Here is a 16,266-nt window from a genome sequence, read left to right on the forward strand (position 1 = left end):
AATATCTGTTGAAAACCCAAAATTTAAAATTCAAATGGAATTTAATTTTCAAAGCAATGTTAATGTAAAGGAAAAATATGACATCATCCATGCATTTTGGAGGGAAAAAATTAAATAAGAAAGTGACATGTAGGCAATGATGATATCAGCGGTTGTTATTTTAGTATACTAGTTCAAAACCCGTGCTATGCACAGTTTTACAATAATATTTTACTATTTGTTTATTAGAAACTATACAAAACAAATCATTAGATGTAGTACCAAAAAAAAAAAATAATAATAAAAAATACAATAAATATTGTGATATACCATAAGATTAATGTCAATGTCTAAATTACATTACAATTAATGTGAGATGGAAGAATTAATAAGATTTTAGTATCGTGATATAAAAGCTACTCTTTTCTTAATAAAAAAATTACTCATTATTTATGTCGTTCTGGTTGATTAAAAAAAAAAATTATATTTTGATGATATCCTAAATAGTATTTTATAATTTTATGTAACATTTTATGCAAAACCACTATATTTTTTAATTTTATTTAAATTATTATTGTTTGATATCACTCCCTAAATATAAGGCAAAAACTTCTTCTTTAGATATAGTAACAAACTTATATCAATAACAGAAGAAAAAATAAAAAATAAAAAATAAAAAAAATTGGCGGGAAATTTTTTTATATGGCGATGACACGTGTACTCAGGGGATAAATATGGGGATTACTTTAGTATATAATTAGTATATAATAATAATATAAGTATCAAATGATACAACAAAGGAGAATAAAATAGATTTTGCAACAACAATAAAGAAAACAAGTAATTTTATAAATAGTAATATGTTATATAATAAGAAGAAATATGAGAGATGAAAAGGAATCAATCTGTATATTTTTATTCCATATGATAAGGTATATATATATACATACAATATAATTAGGGTTTGGTTGGATAAGGATATAAACCCTAGATTTAGATTGTTTCGGAATGATACAAGGGAGGATAATGGATATCCACAAATATTTCATAACACTCCCCCTTGGATGTCCATTATCGAAGACTGTGCCTCATTAAAACCTTATTAGGAAAAACCTTATGGGATAAAAACCTAATGAAGGAAAAAGAGTACAACATTCTTCGTAATACGCCAAAAATGCTGCCTCGTTAAAAACCTTACCAGAAAAAACCCAATATGGGACAAAAACCATGGTTAAGGGAATAAGAGTGCAGCACGTAATTTCTCCCCCTGATGAATACATAACTTGAGGTTTTCTAATGCAATGAATCCAATATAGTTGAGAGTCTTCTCACATGACGCAGAATAGTATCATTCCTTGATTTTCGATCCTCCCAAATCTTCAAATCTTTACGCGAACAAGTGAGTCTTCATATCACCAAACCTATAACAATAATACTTGTGTTTGTCCACATTTCATTCAAAATCTCTGTTTTAGTTGCCTTAACCATTATACTTATGCCTTCATCTGGAGGCCGTAAATAATAGAAATTGATGATCATTATTATTTGACTAAACATTCCTTAATAATAATATGGAAACACATGATATTATTAATGTTGATTTTTCAATCTTGTATGAAATAATAATATAACACATGTAATTATATACATTTGATTAGGGGATTTTTTACCCTAGCTGCGTGGACCAATGAGGGGCTGCCACGTGTCAAGGGCTGGCAGGTCACCTCTGACCTATCCCCAGTTGACACGTGGCCTTTCTAGATACATTCTCAAAATGGCGGCTTTCAGAGGCCCAATTTCCCAAACGCATTGATTGCGGCGCAGCCCATTTGTCCTAGGTCAGATGACCTAGGGGAGGGCACCTTTCCCAAGGACCCTATAAATAGGGAGATATTCCCCCAAAATTGGGGACATCTTTGGAGAAATTTACTATCATTTATTATATCCTACTCTCTCTTCAGAGAACACCTGAGCTTGGAATCCAAGCAGATCCCCACCTAAATTTCCGCACTTTTCATTCTCCTTCAAGTTACTAACTTGAGCGTTGGAGACGGAGCACCACCCAACCGGTGTCTCCGTTGTTTTTGCAGGTACAGAGTCAGCAGGACCAGTCTTCGAGTTGTAACTCTCCCAAGGGACAAAAACACCCAAAACATTTGGCGCCGTCTGTGGGGAGAGTACCTCAAGATGGTTCAAAATTCTGTACCAATTCACAGTTCTACCTCTCTATGTCCGGGTACTCAGTCGGGTAACCCGGAAGACTTGCAACCGGTTATTCAGCCGGTAGGATTTGAAATCCCCCAGCCTCCACCTCAGCCTCAGCCAGAGGTATTCACTGAGGAGGAGGATGAAGAAGAAGACAATGATGTTGAGACTTACATCTCTAGGGATGGTTCTCTCATCTCTAAATCCATCCGTTCCAGAGATCAGCTGGAACGAAACCTGGATCAGGCAGGCCCTAGCAGCTGGCCTACTGGGAGGTCAGATGGGGAAACCCGGAAGACCAGAGGAGAAGCTCCAGTCACCCGGAACGAGCTCATGAAATTCATGAACTACTTCAAGGGTGAAATCAAGAAGATGATCAACAACAAGGCAGGCTCTTCCAAGAGTCAGCCGGCTAAAAAGACTCCCAATGATGGGAAGAAGAAGAAGTCGGTCAAGGACAGGCAGCCAACTCCCCATCCAAAGGAGAAGGCAGCCGCAACACTTGATTGGTCTAAGATTCTGATGCCCCGGCGACCCCAGCCGGAGGCTAGAAAAACGTCCACCTTTGATGCTAGAGAAGTCATCAATCGGAGGAGGCAGCAGCAGTCTGAGTCAGCTTCTACCTCAAGCTTTCCAGACAGCTTCAAGCAAGCTTCCGCAAGGAACTCTATGTCCTTGCATGAGAGTCGGACAGGCGGTAAATCCGTTAATACCGAACCTCAGCTGATGATAGGGTCTATGCCATACGCACCCCAGGCGCAGTATGGGCAATATGGCCTCCAGTTCATGCAGCCACCCCCATTCGGAGGTCAGGCGGCATATACTAATGCCCAGCCACTGGACTGGCAGCTCCGGCTGATGAGGCTAGGCGAACAACCGTCTGCCTTTGCAGCCAATATAACCGAGGCGGCTCAGCCGGCCAAGGTTAAAAACATTTTGGTTGGTGCTTATGATGGCACCACCAACCCTGAAGATCACCTGATGGCATACACCAACCTAATGTGTTTACAAGGTTGGGATGACGCCACCTGGTGCCGCTGCTTTCCGGCTACATTGAAGGGCATTGCCCAGCAATGGTTTGGCAACTTGCCAGCCGGATCTATTGATTGCTTCAAGAAGCTAGCCTTCTTGTTTGCCACCAACTTCTCAATGAACATCCCTGCTAAGAAGACAAGTTTAGACTTGAGCACCATTAAGCAGGGAGAGAGAGAAGGGCTACGCTCATATGTCAGGCGGTTCACCCTGGTCAGAATTCAGATCCAGGGGCTGTCTGACGAGGTAGCATTTACAGACTTCTTCAAGGGTCTGAGAGACGGGTCGACTTTTAAGTTTGACCTTGTCAGAAAAGGGGCTTTCACGCTACAGGCGGCCCTGAGGGAGGCGGAAAGCTATATACAAGCAACCGACCTCTGTACGCCTGGTAACCAGTCAGACTCCAAGAAGTCTGACAAACAAAAAGAGAGCCGGTCTGCTCAGCCGGCGAAGAAAAAAGAAGAGAGCAAGAAAAGGAAAGAAGTCTGGGCGGTCAGCGATTCTGAGCAGCCGTCCCAGAAAAAGAAAAAAGAGTTTAAACCGTACGTTCCCCGGTACGAGTTTAACAAGGATTGTAACTCCATCCTCATGGAGGTAAAGGACCGGCTGTCCATTGAGAAGCCGAATCCAATGAAGAGTTCCGTTCAATCCCGGAACAAGAACAAATATTGTCAATTCCATGAGGAGGTTGGCCATGACACCAACGACTGCTTCAGTTTACAGCGGACGTTGGACCGTCTGGCTGACAAAGGACATTTGAAGTCCTATATTTCTAAGCCCCCAGCCGGGGTTAAAAAGAAGAACAAGAGCCAGTCCTCTAAGGCTGCTTCCCAGCCTGCAAGTAGTTCGGAAACCGACAGGGATCCGGTCTACACCATAGCAGGCGGATTTTCCTGTGGTGGCCCTACCATCCGGGGCCCCAAAAGCCATCTTCGAAAGATGGATAAGGATGATGAGGAGCAGCCGTCTGCCAGCTCCACTTTTCTGGATGTCCTCATTACTGAGAAGGACAGGGGCAGTGTCCGCCGCCCGCATGACGATCCGGTTGTCGTTGAATGCAAGGTCGCCAACCAGTTAGTTGGGCGTATCCTTATTGACACCGGCAGCTCGTCGGACATCATCAGTCTCCGGTGCTTGCAGAAGCTGAAATACAACTCCAGCAGCATGCATCCGGTTACCCACCCCTTGGTTGGTTTTGGGGGGGGGGGGGGGGATGGTCTATCCAGCCGGAAGAATTGACCTACCCATCCGGCTGGGTGAGAAGGGCCAAGGACGACATTTAGTCGTCAGATTCTTGGTCGTTGAGGAGTTGACCTCCTACAACATCATTCTTGGCAGGCCAACCCTCAACGAAGCCAAGGCTGTAATCATCCCTTCTCTTATGCTCATCAAGTATGAGAGGGATGATGGTTCTGTTGGTTCCCTGAACGGGGATCAGAAGACGGCCAGGGAGTGTTACCTCTCAGCCGTCAAGGATACTGTGGCTGCAGACGGCAAAGGGAAGGAACCAATAGACCTTGACAATGTCAAGGATGCTCCCTCACCTCCACCAGCAGCCGGAAAAAAGAGAAAAGCTGCAGAGCTGGTGGTGGTGAAGAAAGAAAAGAAATAGCAATCACTGACCGGTGAACGGTCAGAGGAACTCCGTCCCCAACCGGCTGGTGAAAGTATTGATCTTGTTCTGGACGACAGCCGTCCAGAGCGAACTGTTAAGGTTGGGACGGTTGCTAATGCTGTTCTGGGTGCAGACTTGCACCTCCTGCTGAAAGAGTTCAAAGATGTGTTTGCCTTTGAAGTGGAAGAGATGCCAGGCATCAGCCCGGATCTTGCTGTCCACAAACTCGTCGTGGATCCAAAAATGAAGCCCATCCGGCAAAAGAAGAGAAACCACGGCGAGGAAAGAAGTCAGGCGGCAGCTGCCGAAGTAAAAAAGCTGTTGGATGCCAGGTTCATTCGGCCTTGTAATTTCCCCGACTGGGTGGCAAACGTTGTGCTTGTAAAGAAGCCGAATGGTACCTGGCGGATGTGTGTAGATTACACAGATCTCAACAAGGCATGCCCAAAGGATAGTTATCCGCTTCCAAAAATTGACGGCTTGGTCGATTCAACAGCCGGTCATGCCTTGATGAGTTTTATGGATGCCTACTCCGGCTTCCATCAGATACCTCTGTGGAAAAAAGATCAAGAAAAGACGGCCTTCGTCACTGATCAGGGGTTATTCTGCTATACTGTGATGCCGTTTGGCTTGAAGAATGCACCGGCTACGTTCCAACGGATGATTTATACAGTCTTCATTAATCAAATTGGGAGGAATGTAGAGGCGTATATTGATGACATGATAGTCAAATCCAAGCAGCAGGCGGATCACCTTGCTGATCTCCGAGAAACCTTCACCACACTCAGGCGGCATAAGGTTATGTTAAATCCTAAGAAATGCGTCTTTGGTGTTGAGTCTGGGAAGTTTCTCGGATTCCTGATTGATCAAAGGGGGATAGAGGCTAACCCTGAGAAGATACAGGCGGTAATTGACATGAAGTCACCCCGCACTGTCAAGGAAGTTCAGAGACTCACCGGTTGCCTGGCCGCCTTGGGGAGGTTCCTCAGCCGGTCAGGTGACAAATGCCTTTACTTCTTCCAAGCAATCAGGAAGAAGACTAGATTTGAATGGGGGGATGATGCTGAGGCGGCATTCCAGAAGTTGAAAGAACACTTGCACTCTTTGCCAAGGCTTGTTAGTCTTTTGCCAAGAGAAAAGTTGTACATGTACCTAGCCGTCTCAGACCATGCTCTCAGTGCCGTTCTCCTTGCTGAACGAGACGGTACACAGCTCCCGGTATATTTCATTAGCCATGTGTTAAAAAATGCTGAACTCAGGTACCCCATGGTGGAAAAATTTGGTCTTGCTCTATATATGGCCTTCAAAAAGTTGAAACCATACTTCCTGGCACATCCGGTTGTAATCTACACCGACCAGCCCCTCAAGCGGCCAATGTCCACTCTGGAGTCATCCGGCAGAATGCTGAAATGGGCTATTGAAATGCAAAGTCTTGAAATATCCTACGAACCAAGGAAAGCAGTGAAAGGTCAGGCGTTTGCCGACTTCATTGTTGAAATGACTCGTCCGGTTCTCCCGGATAATGTTGATCAGGTTTGGAAGGTGTATGTAGACGGGAGCTCTACAAAGAACGGCTGTGGTGCAGGCATAGTTTGTGAATCTCCAGAAGGAGATAGATATGAGTATGCACTACGGTTCAAGTTTCAGGCCTCGAATAATGAGGCGGAGTATGAAGCCTTGCTAGCCGGAATCCGCATGTGTAAGGCAGCAGGGGCAACAAAGATTGACGCCCATTCTGATTCTCAGTTGGTTGTTAGCCAGTATGAGGGCACTTATGAAGCGACCCATCCGGCAATGATCAAATATCTTCAGGCTGTCAAGGATGAGGCTGGGACACTTGAGGAGTTCAGGTTGAATCAAGTGCCCCGGTCAGATAACCACCCGGCGGATGCACTATCAAAATTGGCATCATCCGCTTGCCATGATACGCCTCGGTCAGTCTTTTGGGAAGTTCTTGAAAAACGAAGTATTTATGAAGAGCCCATTGGAATTCTGGATCGAAGCTCTACTTGGATGGATGGCATCCGAGCGTATCTTGCAGACGGCACGCTCCCTGATTCACCTCAGGAAGCAGCCGTCATGAAAAAGAGAGCAGCAAACTTTGAGTTGAGAAACGGAGAACTCTTCAAGGCTGGTTTTCTCAAGCCCTTGTTGAAATGTGTTACCCTAGAAAAGGGGAAGGAGGTACTCGAAGAGCTGCATGCGGGATTTTGCGCCTCCTATATAGGCGGCAAGTCCCTAGCCGTCAGAGCCAGGCGGCATTATTTTTGGCCTACCCTCGAGGCAGATTCCAAGGAATTTGTGAAGAAATGTGATAAATGCCAGAGGTTTGGCAAGCTAATACATCGCCCGGCTACTAATCTGACGGCAATCCACAGCCCAGTCCCGTTTGCTAAATGGGGCATGGACATTTTGGGTCCATATACGCCTGCTCCAGGCGGAAAGCGCTATATTTTGGTGGCTGTGGATTATTTCACCAAATGGGTGGAGGCGGAGGCAGTTAAGAATATCAAGACAAAGGATGTCATCTCTTTCATATGGAAGAATATTATCACCCAGTTTGGGGTACCTATGTCTATGGTGTTTGATAATGGTCCTCAGTTTGAAACGCCTCAGCTCAAGACTTGGTTAGGAGATCAGGGCATCTCAAGTTATTTTGCCTCAATTGGCCGTCCTCAAGCAAATGGTCAGGTTTAGGCCTTCAACAAACTCATCTCAGACGGAATCAAAAAGAAAATTGAAAGAGCCGGTGGCCTATGGGCTGAAGAGTTAATTCATGTGTTATGGGCCATCCGGAAAACTGCTAAGGGGTCAACCGGAGAAACCCCGTTTCTCATGGTATACGGGGCTGAAGCCGTTTTACCCATTGAACACTATGAGCCTACGCTCAGAGTGATGCTCTATGATGAAGAGGCAAATCGGGAGGCCATGCGGCTGGCATTGGACTCCCTCCCGGAACGCAGGGGCAATGCTGCCCTGCGACATGAGATATACCGTCTGAGAATGACGCGAGCCTACAACAAAAGAGTGCACAAACGCCCCTTGAAAGTGGACGATCTTGTGTTACGGAAAATGGAGGCAACCGGTAGGGCCAATGAGCTTGGAAAGCTAACTCCTAATTGGGAAGGCCCCTACCGGATCTATGAAGAAGTCAAGGATGGCACATACCTCCTGGAAACCCCAGACGGTAGACGCCTGCCTAGAACTTGGAATGTAGACAACTTAAAAAAGTACCACTGAGTATTGTAAGTTTTTTAACAAGAGGTATTAATGAGAAATGCTCTTGTTTCATGTATTGTCTTTTTATTTCCGTCTGGGTTTACCCATACTAATGTTGAAAAAGTACAGTAGTAAATTTAACGAGTGAATAACTTGAGGCCAATGACCAGATAAAAACTAAGTTTGATACTTAGTATATGAAATCAAAAGTCCATAGTGACAAGAGGCTAACAGCCGGATCCTAAACTAAGCACAAAACCGTTTAGTAGCTATCAGCCGGTCTAACAGCTAGACCTGAGGCCAAGGGCCAGATGGTTGTCCATTTTCTCAAAATTCGTCTATTCCAACATGGCTATAGGCGTCCGGCGACACCCCTCCGGGTGCAATCGTCGCAGAGAACAGCCACCATGCTTATCCTATAAGCCCATGCAGGCGGCAACAATTGAGTGGCTAAAGCAGTCAACTCATAGCTGTCTGTTCATATTATTTCTCTTAAGTAATTTTTGATTGAAAATTTTCCGGCTGTCTGCAAGTATCAGCCGGAGTAACATCGAAAGTCTTTTACTTAGAGAAATTTTCCTCAAGTTGCGTACTTCTGGGGCAAACCCCTTTTTTGCGTAATGGCTATAAAGCATACTCAGACGGTTTGATACCGACTGGGGCAGAGGTTGCATGCCCGTTATTTGGCCGGCTGTGTACTTGGTTTGGGGCAATCACCATTGTGATTGATTGCCTTACAAACATCCCATACTCTTTTAAGTATTAGAAGTTTCCAAGGCAATCAATCCTCTCTTTGTTTGGATTAAACCAACCACACAGCCGTCCAGGGGCAAGGACAGCCGGATATGTGCCTGCCGCATGCTTTTTATAAGATAGGCAAATTCACAATCACAAGTATATATTGAGTATATATGCAAAAGTGAAAAATTGAGAAAACCGAAAAATTGCAAGTATAAGAAAAACCGACTGGGTCGGTATACTTCATAAATAGAATTGGCTCAAAAGGCCAAAATAATTGTTACCCGGAAATACATCCGGAAGAGAAACCATTGTTACCCGACCCCGTGGTCGGTAAAGGATACATCAGTTACTCGGCACGCAGGCCGGAAATTCAAAAGAAAATTAAAGTTTGATTGGCTGGCATACTGCCGCTGAATCCAAGAGTTTGATTACTCTTGGGGAGTTTGCTGTTCTGGTTGCTGCGCTGGCTGCTGGGGTTCCGGCTGGTCCTGCGCCGGGGGAAGGTCTGCTTCAGCATTCACAGCCTCTTCAGGCTGGTCCTCTTCGATTTGACCGTCTACCTGCTCCCCCGCCTGCTCCTCTTCCTCGTCGGAGACATCATATCCTTGCTCATCAGCCCAAACCTTGAAGCGAGGCGGTGCTTCCTCTCCCAGAATTTGAGCATCATACACAGCCGTGGCATAATCATACCTCAGCTTGTAATATTCGAAGTCCACTTCTGGGTTGAGGAGTTTCCAGGCTAGCCGCAGGCGGGCTTCTGTGTCTTTCTCATTCTCCTGGACCAGACGGGCCTGCTCCTTGGAAATCTCCTTGGCAAGCTCATCCTGGTGCTCAGTCTTCTGGTTGGCCAGCGCCACCACCAACCGGGAGTTATCAGCCCGGAGTCGAGTATTTTCAGTATCAGCACCTTCCAACGCCTTGAGGCTAGATTCAGCAGTCTTCAATTTCTGCTCAAGGTCGTTGGCCCGGTTGTTCGCAGCCTCGTTAGCAGCCGTCAGGGTCTGAATCAGCTCCTCCTGTTTCAACTCCACTGCTTTAATTGAAAGTTCAGACATATAATATGCATGTTCAGCAGAGTTGAGATTTTCGATTGCCCTTCTTTTGGCGTCATTTACCTCTTCTTGCTTCCGCCTGAAGGGCACTCGGAGCCCGTCTACTCTCAGCATTACCTGAGTAAGCCAGCTGGGAAAGTTAGCGCTTAACACAATGAAACGAAAATATAAGCCTAAGAGTTAAGACAGTCTACCTCCGCCAGCTGACCCATTATCCGGTCAAAGTCCACTACCTGTAAATCAGGTACTGAGGTTTTCTCTGTCCGGGTGAGGGTCCTCACCATCCGTTTGGCAAAACCCGGAAAGTCAGGTGCCCCAGAGGTAGCATCTGCACCAAAAGAAGTACTTGGTGAGAGGGAAGCGGCATAGGCAGCATTCATCCGTCCCCAGCTGCTCACTGAGCCACCGGATGGGTCTACCTTAGTCTTGACCCTCATAAAGTCAAGTGGGTAAGGGATTTCAATGGTAGCCTTACCTTGAGTTCTGGGCTGTGGAGTGGAACCCTCCCCAGCCGCTGCAGTGCCGGCTGCAGCGTTGAGTGGCACGCCACTCTTCGATGCCTCCTCTGAGGCATCCGGCATTCTCCCCTCCGTCTTCTTTGAGCTTTCGCTCAACGCTTGTACTTTGGAGGGAGACTTGCCACCAGTCGTAGGACGATCTGGTTTGGCAGTGGAGGTTATCTGGGAAGGGGTCCGCCTGACCTTGGCAGCCGGAGTCTTGAGCTCCTCACCAGTCCTTTTTACGTGCTTGGTGAAGGAGCGTGGAACAACTTTGTTGGTGCCCTGCAGCAAGGAAAACAAAATGTTAGTAGCCGGCAAAATACTTGAGTTAATTCGTTAAAATGAGCATTAGGGCAGGCGGTCTTACCCCGCCTTTCTTTGCATCCTTGGCCTCCAAGGACGCTTTCTTGGCCATCAGCTGCTCTTTCCGCAGCTGGGCAGCAGGCTTAGCCGGAGTCTTTGCCGGATCCACCATCCTTTTAGCTTCGTCTGCAAAGTCAGACGGAATATCAGGCACAGAAAAACATAAGAGAAATTATTATTGAAAGCAAGGCAAAGATTTTCAAGTATAGGGATCTACCCTGGGGAAACATTGTGCTAAGCCCACAGGCGGATAGGAACCTCTCATCCTTGAAAAAATCCGGATGGGGGATCCAATTCTTAGGGACAATTATCTCCGTCCCGTCGTCCATGTGCGCCGTGGTGGTTTCAAAGAAACCAGGATCAATGATCTGCCGGCGGGCTCGTGTAGAAAGCTCCGGGAGAGCGCATTTCCTGCCCAGGAGTGCCGGCTCCTTATTATACCGGCGCAGTGTCCGGTTGTGTTCAAGGGATGGAGAGGAAATCAAATAAAACCTTTCCCTCCATCCAGCCCATTTGGACACCTTGTCCAAAGTTATTTGATATTGGGGCAAGGTTGTGAGAGTATACCAAGCCCCATGACCGCCTGGGGCCCTGCTCAAATAGTGCATATGAGCAAAGGCCGAAAAACTAGGTTCTATATCTTGAAATTCGCAGGCGGCAATATACTCGAGTATATTCCCCCACGAATTCGGGGTTAACTGCCAGACCCCTAGATCATACCCCTTGAGGATCTTCCTAATCCCGGTATGGAGGGGGAATCGGAGGCCGGCTTCAATAACCGCCTCGTAGCAGACGAAGTAGTTGTCTGCATTTGGGATGTCATCCTTCCAGGCCATAACGGCGTCCGCAGGCGGAACCGTCACATACCACCCGTTCCCAAATGGATGCTTTTCTTTAAAGACCTTGAAGCTGCTCTTTAGTAGGGCCCTGTCAGCCGGCAGCATTCTTATTTTTCTGGGGTCAGGCTTATCTACAGTCTTCGCCGGCACTTGATAGTCAGCCGCGAAGTTCTCTTGTGCAGAGCCGGAAGTTTCCGACCCTGATCTCTCAGCAGCCTCTTCGCCGCCTGACCCATTTCTTTCCTCTGGTTCAGAGGATGAGGCGGCCTCTTCGCCGCCTGACTCACTCACTTCTTGTGAGGAGGAGCCACTTTCAGAAATCTCTGGCTCATTCGGACTCTCATAGCCCTCCTCCCTAGAAACCTCGTCAGCGCGCACTCTTCTAGCGCACCGATGTCTCGGCTTGACAGCCGTTTGTTTAACTCTGGCCATTGTGTCCTGCGCAGACACAGAGAGGGAGGGATTTGGGGATGAGCAAAGGAGATCTGATTGTCTGGAAAGGGCACCCCCGGTTCTAGACTCAGCCGTACCAGGAGACCGGCTGAGAGTCCTAGGTCGTGCCGTGTGTGTGGATGAAGAGTCCATCTATTTTGTTTTGAAAAAGAATGTATACAAGTAAAAGAAAACTGAAGGAAGGAAACGGATAGTTACCTTACTTTGAAAAAAGCTCTGAAAAATCTGAAAGCAGCTACAGCCGGTGACCGGGTGTTCTTGAGTGAGCACGCGGGAATCTTGAAATGGCAAGTACGCAGTCGGAGTTAGAGCACCTCTCTCTAAAAACTTCTCCTTCTCTCTCTAGAAAATGAAAATGATGAAGTGAGAGAAGAGAAAAAAAAGGGGGGGGTAAACTTCTATATATTGGCAGGGTAAACGGAAAAATGACCGTTAACCCTAGCCGTTTTCACTGCTCACCTCTCACAGGGTGACACGTGTCACAGGCACCACGTGGCCTGCCACGTGGCACCTGTGAGGGGCAAATGATTAGGGGATTTTTTACCCTAGCTGCGTGGACCAATGAGGGGCTGCCACGTGTCAAGGGCTGGCAGGTCACCTCTGACCTATCCCCAGTTGACACGTGGCCTTCCCAGATACATTCTCAAAATGGCGGCTTTCAGAGGCCCAATTTCCCAAACGCATTGATTGCGGCGCAGCCCATTTGTCCTAGGTCAGATGACCTAGGGGAGGGCACCTTTCCCAAGGACCCTATAAATAGGGAGATATTCCCCCAAAATGGGGGACATCTTTGGAGAAATTTACTATCATTTATTATATCCTACTCTCTCTTCAGAGAACACCTGAGCTTGGAATCCAAGCAGATCCCCACCTAAATTTCCGCACTTTTCATTCTCCTTCAAGTTACTAACTTGAGCGTTGGAGGCGGAGCACCACCCAACCGGTGTCTCCGTTGTTTTTGCAGGTATAGAGTCAGCAGGACCAGTCTTCGAGTTGTAACTCTCACAAGGGACAAAAACACCCAAAACAACATTGATCATGGTTCTCCTGGACCATGATAAAACAGTCTCACGCATAAGTATCTTGTTGATTCTTTAGAATATTTATAATTGACACGATAATTCTCTTTCATATACAAATAGTAATTCTCATTACTAACACTTATATGCTCAAACTTTAGGTTGAGATGTCAATGATTTAGTCACATAGACTAAAGTTTAATAATAATTAAAATATTCAAAACATAAATTTTATAGGGCTGGATATATATAAATGTGTCGTACATAAGTTGTTCAGGAACTCTTCTTCTTACATGATTCATAACATGCAATTAAATCGACATCATCAATAATTCCATCACAATTATAAGTCCATTGGAATATAAATATCTCTTTCTCATTTTCCATCAAATTTGTAAATATGTATTACTATACTTTGAATGAATGAACATTGACAAACACCTCAATTATTGTATAGAAAGTTATGCATGCAATATGAGATATAGAAAATATTATAACATATTAAACAAATTATACAATAAGTAATAATGCATCTAACAACTTCGAACATATGCAATGAATAATCCAGTAACCTATGACTCACACATGCATATGAACATACATAGGACTCGAAATGATGCAAGACACTGTATAGTGTGGATTTTAAAAATCCATATTTCATTGGACTTCTCGTCCATGATAAACTTTAATTATTATCATTATGTCGACAATAAAATGGACATATATTCCAGATCCCTTATTCACTAGTCCATTATATCATGCATATGCATTATTTATCGGTTCCATCATATACCAGTATCATCATATAATTCTCAAGGTACAATTTTAATTTGCATGCTATTTTGACAATGATATCTGAATACATTTTTCATTGGTATCATCATAATTTTTCTTACATCATAGGTCATCTATTGTAATAATTCAGATATCTACATAACTTCAAGGGTATTTCATACACCTGGTATTAATATACCGTTACACTATTAAAGGTGTCAACTGCACTATCTTGCCATATATCATATCTTTATTTTGGAACCGATTATACAATCTACACTTCAGGTGTAATGATTCAAGTATATACAATTGGCAAGCTTTATCTCAATGTGCAACATATCTTGATAACATATGGACAAAAGTTGGCTAGAAAAAATTTCAAATTACCATTATATATATAGGAATCATCAGTTTAATTAATTTTTGCCAACTTACTCCAATTCTCCCCCTAAGTTGGTAAAATATCTCATATATAGGGGCATCACAATTCTTCATCAACTTAGTATACAAATTTGCAATAAAATTTATTTCATGGGAGGATCATAATCAACAAAATTTATCTCTCAGAAAAATTATATTAAACAAGCTTTTGTCTCTTTTAGAGAGCAATTTTAAATTATTTCTTCATTAACTATACATTGCATAACGCATATGTATTTATAATTAAATCTTTCATAATTTGTACTCTTCAGGAGATCAATAATTCAACATCAATGGGGAGACATATGTTGTGCAGTTGAATTTCCTTCTTTTCCTATTTCCTATGTGCTGACATACAATAGCCCCAATCAATAGAATTGTTATATAAATATAAAATTGCTTCTAATTATCCTAGGTGATGATCTTCTGGATCACTAGAAACCTTGATAGTATGATACTAATTGAATATTCAAAATTTCCACATACAACTTGCATTTGGTGAACTTCTAGTCACCTATTACTCTTTCGTATGAAAATTTATTCAAAACGAATATATTATCTCTTGAAATTTTCTTCAACACAAATCATTAAAAATCACAATCCAAATATAGCTCAATCTCAATGTTATGTCTTGCCATTCAGTTCATTTCATATATCTAATATTGAGAGAGTGTCGGCACATTATCAAATAAAACATCTGGTTTCCATAACGGGCATTTATTGAACCCGGATGGCCTAATTTAATTATTACATCCAATCAGATCTCTGAAATTAAATTTTATTCAGTTTTCCAACACTAGTGATCACTTTATTAAACTTACTTTATGTATGGCCAGGAATATGATGTGATATTAGAATACCAACATCTGTTTCTTTATACAATTGGCAAGACAATCAATTAACATTTTATCCAATAATTACCTGTACTCTGGTGGAGATTTGACTATAATTTGATACATGTTAATCTTGTTGGACATTTCATACTCTTCTGGATAATCATGGAACATAAGAATTTTACTAAAAATTATTTCTTCTTGAAATGTAATGGGATTTATCACTTCCTTAACATTGTCATTGTCGTGACTCCTTTTCTTTTCGAAGATACTTAATTATCTTTAGAACTTATTGATCTATCACGCTTCAGGCGTGCTATAGGTTTATCAGTAATCGATGTTGTCTTCCTTTTAGGACATCAACTTTAATTGGAACATTTACAAATAGTATATATACGATTAATGACATTTATCATTTTATCCATCTTTAGGATGATATCATTTCGAAATATATGAATAACATGTAGCCACTTCTATTAAATAAATCGTTGACATAACGTATATATGTACCAAACTGGCCATCAATATATTTTATTATTTAGGTGCAAGGATTACATAAAATAATGGAATAGATATAATCTCCCCCTAATTCTTGCATATGAGGCATGATGAGTATCATTTATGGCACTCATAGGGTAGTCTTTTAGGGTTATTTCTTTCCCTTTTTCATGCTTTCTTCTCTTATTTTTGGTCCTTTTTCCTTAGGTTTCTCTTCCTCCTCTTTTCTTTATGGTTCTCGTGTTTTCCTTTTATTTGGCTCTTTTTCCTTTTATTTCCTTTCTTTGTTTGCTTGTGTAGGTATTTGGAGAATCACCTTTGCAAAGGAATCAAGTTGGGACCTTAATGATCAAGTAAGGAAGAAGAATTTGGCTAGAGAGGGCTTAGAGAGGCTTTGGAGAGGCCTCGGAGAGGTCTCCAAGGTATTTCAAGCAGGCCGCGGGCGCGGGTCAGTGGAGCCGCGGGCACGGGCTCAAGAAGAGCAAATTGCAAGATTTTGGCAAGAGCTTCCCGTGGTTGCCCCGCGGGCTCTCCGCGAGCGCGGGAAATCTGGAGAGGGCGCTCCATCTCAGAGAGATCGCGGCCCCCTGATTGAGTTTTGGGAGCAGGGGATTAGCCGCGGGCGCGGGTTTATCTTTGGCCGCGGGCGCGGGTGTTGCCCAGAATGCCCACGGAGGGTTCCGTACCCATTTCTCCGCAGCCGCGGATTCATCGAGAGAGGCCG

The sequence above is a fragment of the Chenopodium album genome, chromosome 17 (assembly GCF_948465745.1).
Source record: "Chenopodium album chromosome 17, dcCheAlbu1.1, whole genome shotgun sequence".
Lineage (NCBI taxonomy): Eukaryota > Viridiplantae > Streptophyta > Magnoliopsida > Caryophyllales > Amaranthaceae > Chenopodium > Chenopodium album.